Below are 13,043 nucleotides of genomic sequence, written 5' to 3'. Positions count from 1 at the left end.
CTCGCGCTTCTGTAAAACCGGTGTTAATGTTGGCTGCTGAGTTGCTTGTTTAGCTTGCCTAAACTGTGTGTATTCAGCACTATGATGCGTTTTCAGATGTTTAATTAGATTGCTGGTGTTAAACAATGTACTTTCTTTTCCTCATCTTGCCACCTTAGCTGAACACAACTTACAGTCTGCCTTGCCGCTGTCATTATCCCTTATCTTGAAATGAGCCCAAACCGCCGACATTTTACGTTCATATGGCGTTCACCTAGTCCTAGACAAAGCGGCGGCTCGTGGTGGCCAGTTTCGTTTCACAAAACGCGCGTGGTATCGGTGCGTGGTATCGGCTCATTTTATGAGTACGAGTATATGAGGACAGTATCGACCCGATACCCGATGCCAGTATCGGTATCGGGCCATCCCTACTAATATTCAATACTATTTAGGGCAGATAGGGTGGATAGTATGCCCATTTGGATGCAGGGATAGAATCAAGAGCCACTAAATGGCTGTAGTTTTCACTGGCTTCATATAGGCTGAAATCTGTAAACCAATGTTGTAACAAACTCAACTTCTCAAGTTTTAGATTTGAATCACAAGTTAAATTTGTAGAATTTTTTAAAAGAACATTTGTGTTGGGTGAGACTATACAAAGATGCCGACATTTGCAAATCTGACCATGCTATAAGGAAAAGACAAAGTAGGAGACGGGGTAATCCTTTATTTCTAACAAAAAACATCACATTTCAATAACTTCAAGAAGTAAATGGTAAAAAACAGGTATATGAATAAACAACGTACAACATGTTGTATGTTTATGTTGTTTGGAAGCATCAACAAACCTTGCAGTAGGACTTTGATCGGATTTTGAAGTGTGTGTGTGTGTGTGTGTGTGTGTGTGTGTGTGTGTGTGTGTGTGTGTGTGTGTGTGTGTGTGTGTGTGTGTGTGTGTGTGTGTGTGTGTGTGTGTGTGTGTGTGTGTGTGTGTGTGTGTGTGTGTGTGTGTGTGTGTGTGTGTGTGTACATTTTTTGTTCTATCCCTATGAATGCACACTGACTCATAGGCACTCATGTCACCGTGGGGACCTAAATTGAGGTCCTCATGAGGAAACAAGCTTATAAATCATACAGAATGAGTTTTTTGAAAATGTAAAAATGCAGAAAGTTTTGTGTGATGGGTAGGGTTAGTGTAAGGGGAGAGAATATACAGTTTGTACTGTATAAAAACCATTATGTCTATGGAGATAGTGAACACTGTGTTGGTGTGTGTGTGTGTGTGTGTGTGTGTGTGGACTGGTAATCATCACGTTATGGGGACAAAATGTCCCCACAAAGATAGCAATATCCGAAATCCTCATCCTTGTGGGGACATTTTTAGGTCCCCATGAGGAAAACATCTTATAAATCAGACTAAGTGATTTTTTTTGAAAATGTAAAATTGCAGAATGTCTCCTGTGAGGGTTAGGTTTAGGGGCAGTGTAGGGGGATAGAATATACGGTATGTACGGTATAAAAACCATTACGCCTATGGAAAGTCCCCATAAAAGATGAAAACACTACATGTGTGTGTGTGTGTGTGCGTGTGTGAGTGACTGTTTTTATTTGACTTTTATTATTTATTTTTTAGCGCTCTGGTATAGCGCTCATTCAATGCTTTGTGTGTGTGTGTGAGTGTGTGTGTGAGTTTTTGCCATATTGAGAATGTTGTATAGGGTCACCCCTTCATTTATGTGTATGATCTGCATTGTGTTGGATTTATTGATTTTTATTGGACAAAAAAAAAATGCTGTGAATTATAGTCTCCCATTCATTTCCTATGGGTGCCCACTTTCGTCCATGAAGGACCAATTATGGAGGGGTTTTTTTCAACCACTTAACATTGTTGAATCAAGTCCAATTTTGTGTGTGTGTTCAGGTGGCAAACTTAGGAAATCTAGATGTACTGCTCAGATTAAGGAAACTATTTAAAAAAAAGGAAAAAATATTTTGCCCACATTTGTCCCTAAGGACCATTAAGGGTTAAGAATATTTATTTTACTTCCCTAACTGTGCATGATTGTATAAGAACATGAAACTAATTATTACCATTGTTTTCCCCTGCTGTCAGTGACTCAGAACAGACCTGTGATTCATCAGTTTAGATCCTCATGTTCTCATTGACTGAATTGGCACCCGGATGTTTTTTTGTTTTTTTTATCAATGTATGTATGTGTGTCTGAATGTACAGAAAGGCTGTATGCTGCCCTGGTTATGTCAAGTTGTGTGTGCATGTTCTCTCAATAGCTCTTTGTAAATTGTGAATGAAGCAATAGATCACAGTCGAAAGTCCATTACTCTGCCTTGCTTGTTTTCTCCCCTGCACAATTTTCACTCTGTCTTTCTCTCTTTTCTTTTCAACTCTTCTGTGTAATATTTGTTTTTGTTCTTTCTGTCTTCCTTTCTCTTTCCCTCTCATTCTATCTCATCCACTGATTAACCAGGCAGGGGGAGTACTAAAGCATGAACTGACTTCAGCTCCAGTTCAGCTTTATTGAGTACACAGATGCTTGGACTGCTGATAAATAGAGTTAAACAAAAGAAGAAAAAACACTATATCATATGAAGACAGACATTTGTCATTTAGACATGACTGAACTGTCCTAAATGGCTTTGCAAAGTTTTCTTACATAATTCTGTGGATGAATTCATCTTGGGACACAGATAGTACGTACCCTTGTGCGATGGCAGCATCAGAATCAGTGGAGCGTCACAGAGAGATTGATGTAACATAAAAAATTGATGTAAGATAGTTAAACCTGATAATGGAGACGACATGTCAGCCGGGAGCAAAGCAAACTGATGACACATCAGTGATGCGTGAAGACATGATCGGGGTGAAGCCTCTAGATCAGTGACCTCAAAATAATTTGGACAATAAAGTTGCACTTAAAATGTCTTAATGTTATTATATAAAATACGAAATATCAATATCAGCAGATAACAAATGATGAACTCACTTCTCCTGGGTCAGTAACTGGTATGTCAGTTGCTGCATGCAAATATGCCTACTTCCATACTATATAGTTATTATGTCCAAATTCATATTAATAGCAGAATTGCTCGTTTGATGGACACTTTACTATCCCATGAGGCCACGGGAGAGGATTTGTGAATGAGAGTGAAGCGATGCATGACAGTGACAACATGGCAGATGTAGTACATCGAATTTCATTCATACTACCCGCATTCATACTATAAAGAATGCACTTTTTAATGGTCATGAAGTTTCAAACCAGAAGTAGCATATACTATTGTAATATGCAATTTTGGACATTCATTTTTATTGGATGTATGACGTCAAGGTGTGTCCCCAGGTGTGATTCTGAACCGCATAGCTATTGAATCTCGTATATTGCTTTAAAATAAGCAGCACATTAATTAATTTTGATGACACAGATATTTTTTAAATGTATTTGTATAGCACTTTCCATTGTTTGTTAATGTGATATTGTAATTGTCAAGCACGTGAAGATAGTACTAATTTGTGCAACAGTTTATTAGGCACTTCAGAAAACCTAATAAACATCCAACGTGTATAGTGACACACACACACAAACAGAAAGGAGGTGTGACAACTCCAGAGCCGTCCGTACAGACACCTGCGGACACAGGCCGTGGAGACCACCTCAGGTGCAATGCCCAACAGGACGGGGAACGAGACTGAGGACAACGAGTGCACGGCCAGCTGTATGACACCTCATCTAGGTGTCCTGGGCACAGCAGCAGATGAAGGTAAGACACAAGGACACACAGCACAGGTACAACCGTACATGAAACAACAGCATTGAATCTACTGACAACAAGAGACAGAGCAGAGAATATAAGGGGGAATGGAACAAGCGACAGGTGAGGGCAATCAGCTCAGGATCTGCACGCACAACCGCACTGTAAAATCAGCCCAGGACACAAGATGAAGAACACCCCCCCCCCCCTTCCCCCAGTGGACTCACCATACACCGGACTAAGCACCGTAGTGATGGAAGACGGTCCTATAAATTTGGGTCCCAGTTTACGTGAGGGGGTTTGAGAGGAATGTTTGAGACCTTCTGACCACGTAAAGTGGGGGCTTAGCATGGTGACAATCCGCTGATGCCTTGTTCCTGTCACCAGTCTGAGTGAGGGCTTCTCTGACGATCCTCCGCATACGGAGGCATCTCTGAAGAACTCCTCAGAACTCTGCCCAAAACATAGAGACAAATTGGGGACCCTTGTCAGAGACCACGTTCACCAGGAGGCCATGAATACAGAAAACGTGATCCAGGACAATAGTCGCTGTCTTCCTCGCTGAAGGCAAATTGGGAAAGGGGAATAAAATGGGCCACCTTCGAGAACCTGTCCACCACAGTGAGGACTACCGTGTTGCCGCTAGACAGAGGTAGGCCTGTGACGAAGTCCATTGCTATGTCTGACCAGGGTCTCGAAGGAATAGGTAGTGGCTGGAGTAGCCCTGCTGGGGGTCAATTGGAGCCCATCCCCGCAGCACAAAACCGGACATACTGACACGAACTGACGAGCATCCCGCACCATGGAAGGCCACCAGAACCGCTGCTTGATTAAACAGCAGGTACAAGTCGCTCCTGGGTGGCAAGCTAGTACGGATGAGTGGACCAACTGTAGTACACTTGTTCGGACTGATTCGGGCTTAAACAACAGGCACACCCCGGGGACACCCCGCGGGAACTGTGACGTTGTGCAGAGCAGTGCAGACTCTGGATTCCACCGCCCAGGTGACAATCGCTACCACCCGATGAATGATCAATGGTCACCAGAATGGTCACAGGGAGTTTGAATATTGGTTCAGCCTAAAAGATCTGCGAAAGCCCATCAGGCTTACCATTCTTGGACCCCGGATGGTTGGAGATGTTGAAATTGAACCAAATGAAAAAGTGCCAAGCAGGCCTGACGAGAATTAAGCCGTTTAGCAGTGCAGATGTACTCTAAGTTCTTATGATTGGTCCAAATTATGAAAGGAACCTTTGCACCCTCTAACCAGTGCTGCCACTCCTCCAGTACCAACTTAACAGCTAGTAACTCCCTATTCCTGATGTCGTAATTCCGTTCAGAGGGGGTTAAACGATGAGAAAAAAATGCGCAGGGATGTACTGTCATCAGGTGACCCCTGAGACAAAATTGCCCGCGCTCCCACCTCTGACGCATCCACCTCCACAACGAACAAACAAAACGGATCAGGAGTAGCAAGGATGGTGGCCGAAACAAAGCGACTCTTTAAGTTTGAAAATGCAGCCTGGGTCTGCAGCAAACAACAGAATCGTTTACGAGTGTAGGTGAGATACGCCAGAGGAAGGGCAACCTGGCTGAAATTCCGAATGAACCTCTTGTAAAAATTAACAAACCCCAGAAATCACTGGACCGCTCTACGACAATCTGGGGTAGGCCAATCAGCAAACGCTTTTACCTTGGCGGGATCCATTCGGAGACCTTCGGGTGAAAGAATAAATCCCAGGAACGGAACCGACCGTGCGTGAAACTCGCACTTCTCCACCTTGGCGAATAAACGATTCTCAAGCAGCCACTGGAGCACTCGGCTGACGTGTTGGACATGGTCGCGCTCGTTCTGGGAGAAGATCAGGATGTCGTTGAGGTAAACAAAATCAAACCGGTCGACCATGTCTCTGAGCATGTCATTGACAAGTGCCTGGAAGACCGCACGGGGAGTTAGAAAGTCCAAAAGGCATGACCAAATACACAAAATGTTGAAGGTGGTCTTCCATTCGTCCCCCTCCCTAAGCTGAACTAGGTGATAAGCATTGAGGAGGCCCAACTTTGTAAAGATGGTCGCCCCTCGAAGGCCGATGACATCAACGGCAAATAATAACGATTCTTTACTGTGATGTCATTCAAGCCCCGATAATCTATACAGGGACGGAGCGATCCATCTTTCATACCTACGAAGTAGAACCCTGCCCCAGCTGGAGAGGAAGAGGGCCTGATGATGCCAGCTACCTGAGAATCATTGATGTACTTCGCTATGGTCTCCCTCTCAGGCCCAGAAAGAGAGTTAAGGAGTGGAGAAGTGCCAGGCAACAGATCTATCGCACAGCCATACGGGCAGTGCGGAGGAAGAAATGAAGCTCGGGACTTACTAAAAACTGCTCTCAAGTCATGTTAAGCCTCCGGTACATTGGCCAGCTCAGTGTCCATAAAATCACCCTCCGCTCCAGAATCAATCAAAGCTGACACCTGATGAACAGCCCTATTAAATTGTAATAAAGCCTGGAGGACGGTACGACCACCAGACGGCAGCAATATATTAGTGATGCTCAACGTAAGCCCTTCCCTGAGCGGTAAACGTTGCCTCTTCACTGGACACGAGGCCGCCACATGCCCCGCCTCCCCACAGTATAGATACAGATAGTGAGTAAGATGATGATGCTTGGTGATCGTCAGCCGAGCTCTCCCGATCTGCACTGGCTCCTCCTCAGGCAGGACGAGACCCTGAGAAGTCGCGTCACCCGCCACTCCAGATACCAGGTTGGAGAAGAGCTTGTGAGAGGCCACTCCCCTCCGATGCCGGGAATGGAGAGCTATCCTGTTGTCAACACGGATGGCGAGGTCGACTAATCTGTCGAGGCTTGGCAGTAGTTCGTGAGAATATATCTCATCCTTGATGCTCTGCCAGCCCTTGAAAAAAAGTTATCCCACTGCACCTTGGCATTCCATCCGCATGACGTGGCGAGCATGCGGAACTTGATGAAATAGTTGTACACGGACCAACCTCCCTGTTGCAGCAATTATAACGCCCGCGCCGCCTCCGTCCCGAGCACAGAGCGGTCGAAAACCTTGCAGAGCTCCTCCAAAAACTCCTTAAATGTGCTGCAACATTCATGTACATTGTCCCACATGGCCGTTCCCCATTCTCTCGCTTGTCCGATCAGAAGCGTGATGGTGAAGGCCACTTTAGATCGCACCGTGGGAAAACAGGAGGGCTGGAGTGAAAAAGTCAGAGAACATTGTGACAGAAAGGAATGGCATGAATTAGGCTCACCGGAGTATGGAGCAGGTTGATTAAGAGACAGCCCGAACCAGAGACCTGATCGCTCAGTAAAACCCCACAGTCCTCATGTTTTCAGGCCATTTCAAGTTTGATTTTGATGTGACATAAAGCAGTGATATCTAAGTGGCTGAGTTGTTTACTTTTCTTTTTAATTAGTCTTCCCATTAATCACATCATTGTCTTCATTCAGGCAGAATTCCAGAATGCGCACAAAAACAAGAGGCGGGATTTATCGCATAAACTAATCATACCCAATCATGGCTTGATGGAGGTATTGCCTCCTCTTACCTGACTTTCCCCCCAACAAACTCGCCGCACACTTTAGGGGGACCTGTTTAAAATCAATGGGCTCAGGGGAGGTAAGCCTCCCGCTATAACTTTACCTGCAGGTGTCGCTGTTGGACAGTGTTACTTTATAAAAACATGTGACTTTTACACTTTTTAATGTCATATTTTGAATGCATTTTCTCATCCAGTTCTTTTGAGGAGGCAGTGCCTCCCTTGCCTTCTTGGAGGAAACGCCCCTGCTATAGTATATAGGTTGCTGAATGCAGGAAGACAGGGCCGCCCATGACCCTGTCGCTAGTTCACCACTGTTCCTTCCTTGGACCACTTTTGATAGATACTGACCACTGCAGACCGGGAAGAGCTGTAATTTTGGAGATGCTCTGACCCAGGCGTCTAGCCAATCACAATTTGGCCCTTGTCAAACTCACTCAAATCCTTATGCTTGCCTATTTTTCTGCTTCTAACACATTAACTTTGAGGACAAAATGTTCACTTGCTGCCTAATATATCCCACCCACTAACAGGTGCCGTGATGAAGAGATAATCAGTGTTATTCACTTCACCTGTCATAATGTTATGCCTGATCGGTGTATATATCCAACTTTATATAAAGAGCTGGGCGATATTTGCGACAAAATCAGATTTGCTTTCCATGAGTTACTATATGTTGAATATAATGTATATCCAACTTTATAGAGAGCTGTGCTGTACGATAATATACTTTACATTTGTGTGACTTTTGAGGTCACTGTAGTTTGTTGTTCAAATGTGAGGAAGGGAAGACAGGGTCTAACCAATCATTTTACTCATTAACCAGTCTCAGAACTTCACAAACCCTTAAACTCACCCACACACATTCACTCTCGCACAGACACGCATGTGAATTCTTTCACATGCCATACAAATTAAACCAAAACACAGACAGTGACAAGCACCGCCAGTCTCGAGAGGGTTTCCTGCAGTTTGACATCAAAGAAAGGCAAGGCCTCTCTCTCTATCCCGGAGAAACCAGACACCCGCTTACATAACCCGATTCTGCTAACAAGCCGCGCGCTCAAACAATCAGCCCGTGTACCCACGCACACACCCGACCAAAAAGTCGCAGCCAGGTTTCCACGCTGTAAACGCCTCCTTTATTCCCAGCGGTGGTGTTGTGGGTGTAAAAAAAATAATCATTCCAACACCTCGCATTGGACTGATTTGAGTAGGCAGGGCTGTTATCTGTTGTTATTGAACCGTGTGGATGTGTTGGTCCCCCCCCCCAAAAAAAAAGGTGGTGGTGGTGGTGGTGGTGGTGGTGGGGGGGGGGGGGGGGGTTGCTGATTTAGCGCACACGCTGGATGGCATCGCTGGCTCGTGGAGATAAAGGCGCACACGCGCCAGCAAACATCTCTACATTTCTGTGCCGTATCTGTATTTGTAAACAGGAAAAAATAGATGTGCAATGTGTACCTTTCTGTAAATACTGCTCAGTTGTTGTTCTCATTCTGACATCCAAAAACAAAAAAACAATTCAAAAAGTGCAGGCAGAGACTCTTTTTGGAGTTTTACATATTTGTATCACTGTGATAAATTACAAAGTAGGCTTCTGTCTCCATGAAAATGGACTTAACTGTCTGTGTGTGTGTGTGTGTGTGTGTGTGTGTGTGTGTGTGTGTCTGTGTCTGTCTGTCTGTCTGTCTGTCTGTCTGTCTGTCTGTCTGTCTGTCTGTCTGTCTGTCTGTCTGTCTGTCTGTCTGTCTGTCTGTCTGTCTGTCTATCTATCTATCTATCTATCTATCTATCTATCTATCTATCCCTTCATGTATATGTCGATTACCTTTTAAAACACATCCAAATACATATTTGCACATATATCAAATACGTACGAGAATCCATATACATTGGTCTTTCATCCTGAGTGCAAATGTTTGATTTATTCCTAACGCTGTGGACAGATTAATTCAAACCAAATTTATTTTCGTGTATCCATGATATGCTTTAATTGAGTAATAGCTAATGATATGCTGGAACCCTTTTTCCCAAGCTGCAAGGAAATTCACAAGGTGAAGCATGTCTGTGTTAAGTGTGGATAACATTCCTTTCTGACTGTGTGTGTGTGTGTGTGTGTGTGTGTGTGTGTACACGTTTTTCTATCCCGTTAGAGACTTCAATCTGAATGCACACTGACTCATAGGCACTCGTGTCACCGTGGGGACCTAAATTGAGGTCCCCGTGAGGAAACAAGCTTATAAACCATACAGAATTAGTTTTTTGGAAAATGTTTAAATGCTGAAAGTTTTGTGTGATAGGATTAGTGTAAGGGGAGAGAATATGCAGTTTGTACAGTATAAAAATCATTACTCCTGTGGAGATAGTAAACCAGACAGTGTGTGTGTGTGTGTGTGTGTGTGTGTGTGTGTGTGTGTGTGTGTGTGTGTGTGTGTGTGTGTGTGTGTGTGTGTGTGTGTGTGTGTGTGTGTGTGTGTGTGTGTGTGTGTGTGTGTGTGTGTGTGTGTGTGTGTGTGTGTGTGTGTGTGTGTGTGTGGGCATGTGTATAATGACATGGGTATGACATAGGTATTACAAAAAGAGGGTGAAATATGAGGACGTTCCCCATGTCCTCACTTTTCAAAATGCTTATAAATCACACAGAACAAGGTTTTTTTCACAGAAAGTGAACTGCACAGTCTCCTGTGAGGGTTAGGTTTAGGGGCAGGGGCAGTGTAAGGGGATAGAAAATACGGTTTGTACAGTATAAAAACCATTACGCCTATGGAATGTCCTCACATTTCACAAAAACAAACATGTGTGTGTGTGTGAGTGTGTGTGTGTGTGTGTTCTGTGGGGTGGCACGGGAACCCGCCCCATCACATAGCTGAGGGACATGTACTCTCTGCACCGGTTGTGCCCTTAAATGAATTGTGACCTAGTGGGTAACTCTCTGTGCTATACTTCTTTGCCCTCTCTCATTTCAGCTGCTATCCGTCTGCACCATAGAAATAGGATAAGCTAAATGGGAAAAAAAACGTCTTTTTAACTGCTCGAAGTTAATCAAACCCAGTGGCATAGGTTTCATTTGAACATGGGGAAGGATGCGTCTCCTTTTAAACCATAAGTAACAAACGTAGTTTTAGCCAAGTCAAGTTGTTAGTCAGAAAGTTTGGAGCAGTGACTGGTGAGATGGTTGCCAGGGTTGCAAGCTGTTAATTAGGTTGTTCCATAAAACAATTATTTCCAATGTTGTTTAAAAAGTAGTAGTCTCAGTTTTAAACAATGTTGAGCTGGTTTCAGGCTTCATGCCCACGGACAGCCCACAGTCTGTCTGATGCATATTGTGAATAAAACTGGATGGCACTTTCTTGACCAAGTAATCTCTAATCTGATTGACTTCTGCAAGAGCACATTATTTTTCATTTTTAGTTTGCATGAAAACAAAGTCATGTTTTGGCAAAGCCAGGTTGGTGCCATCACATCTTTTAAAGGTCCCATGGCATGGCATTTTTCTATTATTTTATAGTGTTTCCTGAGGTGTACTTATATTGTTAGTATGATTTTTTCATCATAAAATGTCATAATTTAGAAATAAAAGGCATTTTGTCTATACTGCTGTTTGCCCTGTGGCTGACTGCCCTGTTTCAAGAGGCGTGTCTGCTGTGAGACTTCAGTAAAAACGCCCACTGTTGTGATTGGCTGACATCTTTGCATTTGAAATGAGCGGAGGGGGCGTGGTTTAACGAGGCACGAGCAGGCACGAGTCTGCCAGAGAGACGGATGGACCTGAGTTCACTTCTCATCAGTTCTCTCAGCATGTCTCAGTTCAGGGTGAACTGTTGTAGTTACTAGAATATACTTCAGGTTATTAGTTTATTTCTAGTCGGAGGGGCTGTCACTCATGTCAGAAAGTTAGTAACTTTAGTAAATGATGGATCAGCGCTGACTCGAGATGCGAACCGTTTAGAACGATTCAGTCCGATTTGGTGAACTGGTTCGGTTCACTAAAAAGAACCGATTCAAAAGAATGATTCGTTCGCGAACCGGACATCACGGAGACGGAGCGATTGCTAACAAAGTTATTTATAGTAACTACTGAGTTGTGAGAGCGCTGTCTGTCAGCGCGAGTTTGTGTTTGTATCTGAGAGTTCTGAATAAACACGAGTCCCAGTCACACCGAGTCCGTCTTCATCATTATTACCAACTTTGTAACACATGCAATGTACCATTACAGCGAGATGAACGAGTTAGTAAGTGTTGAGTATAGCATTATTTCTAGATATGTTCCAATCATATGAATAGCGTCAGTGACGCGCATTGAGTAACGTTACACAGCGCAAACAAAGACACAACAGCTGTAATCGAATGTAATCCAGTTTATTGTGGGGAAAGCTGGCTAGCCTAGCCCAGATATGCTCACGCTTACCCTCCTTCTGCTTAATCTCACGCCGCGTTTGGTGCCTCCGCTGTGGGCCAGATGCAGTACTGGGGGTCGGGGATGTTGGAGGCCGAGCTTCGGCGTGTGTGAAGTTTATCTCTAAAGATGTGACTGCTGATGTTAAACAGAAAAGACTGTATGCACATTTAAGAACAGATAGACGCGACGAGGACGTACAAAAACACTGACTCACAAGATAGAAAACACGAAAACACCGTTCTGTCGGGAGAGAGAGAAGCCGCAGTGTGTGCACGAATAATAAATAATTAGCTACACATAAGAAATCACTGATCACAGATCAGAAGGAACTGAAAAAAGACTTCTGTTTTCATTTGTACATCCAAACACTGAGAAACTGCCAGCGTTCACTCGTTCACAACCCATGATCTCTCGAGCGTTTGCATGGGCGTGCCAGATTCTCTGAGCGGAGGAAAGGGAGGAAACCGTTCCTGCTTGGACGTCAAACCAGGAGACTTCAGGATTGGCTCGTCTGGCCTGTCACTTTCTCAAAGGCAGAGAAAGACAGCCAGAACTCGGTTTTACACCGATCAACATTTCTATCCACTTGGGGACAATATTCAGGCTAGGGGAACTCATATTAATGTTGAAATACCTCATAAAATGAAAATTTCATGCCATGGGACCTTTAAAGATATTCAGTTTTGTTTGAGAACACCCTGAACAGAATATAGCCTATTCTGTGAACATTGTACTTTGTTTGAGTTGTGTATGTGAAATTTTGCCTGAAACATTTTCAGCTGGTTTCAATTATTAAAGGGTTAGTTCACCCAAAAATGAAAATTCTGTCATTAATTACTCACCCTCATGTCGTTCGACACCCGTAAGACCTCCGTTCATATTCGGAACTCAAATGAAGATATTTTTGTTGAAAGCTGATGGCTGAGAAAGGCTTCAGATAGGCCTCCATTGGCATTCATTTACTCTCCCAAGACCCATAAAAGGCACTTAAAACGCTGTTACAAAGTCCATCTCACCACAGTGGCTCTACAATAATTTTACGATGCGACAACAATAGTTTTGTGCGCAAAAAAAATCAAAATAACGACTTTATTCAACCTCTTCTTGTCTTCCGTGTGTGCCTCCACGACGCATGCGCGAGAATATGACGTAGCGCCGGCGTTCGGGAATCCATGAAATGCACACTCTAACCCCATTTTGAGCACTACGCCGAGACCTAAAGCACGATCAATGTAGAATTCAACAGCTTAGATACGCGCGTCTTCCTCTGCTTGTATACAAATCACTTCTGGGTCATGTGTCCGAACGCCGGATCTGCGTCATATT

Source organism: Gobio gobio, assembly GCF_949357685.1.
Source record: "Gobio gobio genome assembly, chromosome: 8".
In the NCBI taxonomy this organism is placed as follows: Eukaryota; Metazoa; Chordata; class Actinopteri; order Cypriniformes; family Gobionidae; genus Gobio; species Gobio gobio.
This window is presented reverse-complemented; position numbering follows the sequence as displayed.